Source organism: Condylura cristata, unplaced genomic scaffold (assembly GCF_000260355.1).
Source record: "Condylura cristata isolate star-nosed mole 26May11 unplaced genomic scaffold, ConCri1.0 scaffold00034, whole genome shotgun sequence".
NCBI lineage: Eukaryota > Metazoa > Chordata > Mammalia > Eulipotyphla > Talpidae > Condylura > Condylura cristata.
The window spans coordinates 3,307,568-3,311,716 of record NW_004567135.1 but is presented as its reverse complement, the minus strand read 5'-3'; the positions used below and the strand labels follow the sequence as shown (position 1 = coordinate 3,311,716).

General features: G+C 51.7%; 1 protein-coding gene across 3 annotated transcripts in view; it reads left to right on the top strand.

Moving 5' to 3' along the window:
• Positions 1 to 4,149, top strand: part of DGKA (diacylglycerol kinase, alpha 80kDa) — a 29,787-nt gene that overhangs the window by 13,936 nt on the left and 11,702 nt on the right. The window lies entirely within an intron of this gene.

The window sequence follows — 4,149 nt, the reverse complement described above, 5'->3', positions numbered from 1 at the left end:
AAGGTTCTGTTTGGCCTCCTGGTCCCCAACTTCCCACCCCTGTCTTCCCGCACCTGTCACCAGGAAGTTTGTAAACGACCTGGGTCTGAACCCCACTTTTTAGCTTGAGGGGGGGATGAGCTTCGCGGAGGCGATGCAGATATTGCTGGGCATCTGTCTCCTCAGGTTCAGACCATCAGCTCGGGTCCCCCTAACCATGCCAGCATCTTAACTTCCTCCTGGGCTGCACAATGACACTCCCCCCCACGGACACAAACACCACCCCTAAATCGGGCATCCGCCGTGTTTGTGGAGGCTTAACAAATTTTGTGAGGCATCAAGCCAACTTATTCCTTTTTAGGGGCCACCGACTCGCAGCAGTGAAGGACCGGGGAGAATCAACCTCCCCTTAGCCCTAGAAAAGGGAAGGATGACGCAGGCCCTGGTGTGGGTTGAGGGGTTCAGAAGCCCTGGAGGGACCTGCCTGCCCCTGTGGTTCCCACTGGGTCAGCCTGAATGTTGGGGGAGCATCCCTGATTCTTGAGTGATGGCAAACTGAAATGACTTAGAATGTGAGCCATGAATGTTGAAGTGAAAAGGGAAACTTAAAATGTTAGCACTGGCTTTGGAAATCATGTTTACCTCTTGGTTACCAGCAATTTTCATATTTAAATTTTAAAACAAGAGGGAGAAACCAGAGGCTTGAAGATGTACGGATGGAATGTTTAGCGTCTGCTTGTGACCTTGACAGAGTTTCTGGCTCTCTCTCTGGCTCTCAGTTTTCTCCTCCTTAAAATATGAGTGTTGGTGCCTCCTGCCCCATGATGTTCTAGGACTCTCTGCCTCTAGTCAGTCTCTCCCCCAAGTTGGTTGGGGTAGGCAGGGAGACTTGAGGGAGAAAGAGGAGGGTGAGTCACAGTGGCTGGCAGGCTGGCGGGCAGCAGACCCCACCCTTCCAGCCAGGCATCCGCCTGGACTAGCCCAGGCTGTGCCTCAAGGCTGGGATGCAGCGCAGGACAAAATTGGACGTGTGTGTTCCACGCCTCTAAGGCCCCAGAATCCTGCAGCTTGCTGCCTTTCAGCAAGGTGGGGCAGCCGAACTTTTAACAAGAGAAGTCAGGACAATCGAAAAGATCCCAGGAGCCCTGTTGTCCAAGGTCGCAGACCAGGGGTGTCCTTGGGCCCAAATAGTTTAGTTTTTAGTCATTTCACCACCTCCCAGAGGCAAAGTGCAGGATTGTGATCCTGTGTGTCCTCCTGCTTGAGACAGGACACATGGGGGGAGGGGGCTTGCAACTGGGCTTCGCTGCTGCTGGGAGTTTGAAGAATTTATGCCTACGGGCCCTCTCTGGTGGCCGGTTAAAACAAAGCACTAGGAAGCTACTGGCAGCCACTTCAGCTCCGAGGTGAATCCCCAGCCAGGGAGGGACCCACAGGACACAGCAGACCTCTCCTGTCTCCCCACTGCTCCCCTCAGCAGTGTACTTCATCAGTCTGCCTTTTCTGCTCCCCACTCTGTGTCTGGTGAGTCTTCTCACTGTCTCTGCACCTCTGGCCTGTACCCCAGTTCTTGTGCATAAATAAATAAATCTTAAAAAAAAAAAAGAATGTATGCCTTACTGGGTCAAAGAAACCAGTTTTCTTTTCTTTTTTAAAGATTTATTTATTTATGCATACAGAACTGAGGGTGCAGGCCAGAAGTGCAGGGGCGGTGAGAGGATTCACCAGACACAGAGTGGGGAGCAGACAGGCAGATGAAGTCCACTGCTGAGGGGAGCAGCGGGCAGGTCCGGAGGGGTCTGCCTCGCCACCTGGGTCAGCTCCGGGTGGGGACTGAACTCACACTGAAGAGGCTGCAGCTGTGCCAATGGGGAGGGCCCAGAAAACAGTTTTCTTTTCTTTTCTTTTTAAGATTTACTTATTTGTGCACACAAGAACTTGGGCACAGGCCAGAGGTGTCGGGGAGTGAGAGGATTCACCAGAGACAGAGTGAGGAACAGAACAGGCGGATGTACTGAAACCCACTGCCGAGGGAGCAGCGGGGGCCGGGAGGGGGCTGCCGCGCCCCGTGGGTCCCTCCCTGGCCGGGGATCGAACTCGTGCTGCAGTGGCTGCGGACAGCTTCACAGCGCTGCGCTTTAACCCCTTGTGCCACCAGGGAGGCCCCACTATCCTCTCGGCATAAATTTCTCTAGGTACCACCCTTGTATAATAATATTAACAGACCTTTACTGAATTCTTCCTGTGTCTTACAGTCTACTCAGCTGCGTTATCTTATTTAATCCCCACACTGTGGCTGATTTCTCTCGATACCCATTTTATCAAAGAGGAAACAGGTTTAGGGAGATGATATAACTTACCCGAGAGCTAAGATTCTAATCCATGGCCATCATCCTCTTAACCTGTACTGTATATTATATTTAAGACCCTGGGGCTAGGAAGGACCATTGTGAAGAGCGACTTAAAAGAAAAGTTCCCTGTCTTCTTTCCTGTTCATTGTCCCTTGTTTGCTCTGTCACTTTCTGCCTCAGATTCCATTTCCTAGAACTTTGGAGCCATCTAAGAATCCCCAGGGGTAATCAGAGAGGCTAATTAAGCCACACAGGCCCCATTAGCCCTCAGACTATTATGAATTCATTAGATTTGTTGGCACAGAGCTGTATTATACTCACTGGAAACGAACATGTGGGCGGAGCCCTTTCTCCAGAAGTGAGTCCCAGGCTCCTCCTCAGTGCTCCCGAGAGCCCCTGGCACAGGAAAGTGCACTGCAGAGAGGTGCACAGCAGAGTCATCCCTAAAGCAAGGACCAGGGGAAGATTCTGGCGCTTCAGAAAGGGGATCCTCATAGGTACGTTCTCCTTGAGCCTGGCCCAATCAGCCCTAAATAAATGGGCAGAAGGAGGCAGGTCAGAGACTTGCACGGAGAACCTCAGTCAATGCTTGGAGCATCATTTAGTCACCAAATAGTAATTTAGCACCTACTAGGTAGTGCTCAAATTGTCTGAAACTTCTCCAACACTCCGCATCCCATTTAACCGTACTGGGGAAAATTCCCAGCATATGACTCTAACTACCCAATCACTTGTATAATCAATATGTAACACCCACTCCCTGCACCACACCGTGTTAGAAATTGGGGGTACAGTGGTGAACAAGACGGACAAATTCCTGTCTTTGAGGAACTTGTATTTTGTTAGGACAAGACAGATAATAAAGAAGCAAATAAATCAAAGGGAGGTTATTTCCACTTGTGATCAATTCTGTGAAGGAAAAAAAGAAAAGAGGGAGATTGCTTTAGGATGGGATGACTGGGGACAGTCTCTTTGGGGGCAGACGTCGTTTGTCACCCGAAGGTCGCAAAACAGTAAGTCTCGCAGGAAAGGACTTGGTGTGCCCGAAGAACAGACAAGAGGGCAGAGGCTGGGGACAGTGTGTCAAGGAAGAGCGGAACAGAGGCCAGGGAGATAAGTGGGGCCCCACCCCAAGGTGCTTGGGCTCAAGCCCTGGTGCTTCCACGTATGGGTTGGTCTGGGACACCTCAGCCTCTCAGAGCTGCAGTTTCATCATCTGTGGAATGAAAAATGGCTCCACCAATAATTTCCTCTCTTGTGGGATTCGATTTCAATTGTTAATACTGCAGAGATGTCTGAAGCCTTTAATATGCAGGTGCTATACTAGGTACTTTTATTTGTTTATTTTAAAAAGATGTATGCATTTATGCATACAGAACTGGGGTACTGGCCGGAGGCGGTGGGGGCTGAGAGCATTCACCAGAGGCGGAGTGGGGAGCAGAACAGGCAGACTGACTGAAACACCTGGCAGAGGGGAGCAGCTGTTAGACAGGATCTGTGTGCTGCGGCGTCCTGTGGGTCCCTCCCTGGCCGGGGATCAAACTCCAGCTGCCGTGGCTGTGACAGCTTCCTAGTGCTGCTCTTTAGCCCTGTGCCAGCAGGGAGGGCCCGACACGAGGCACTTTTATATCCGACTTAACCCAGTCTTCACGACGGGTAGATGCAGGTACCTGCCGTCCTCACTATGGGTGAAATTTGCCCGAGCCCCACAGTGGTATCCTGGCTGAGAATGGAGCCCAGGCAGCGAGCCCTGGCCACGGTGGCCCCCGCCCTGCGGGCTCTCCCGGGAGCTGTTGCTGAGTCCTCAGGGCCAGGTGGC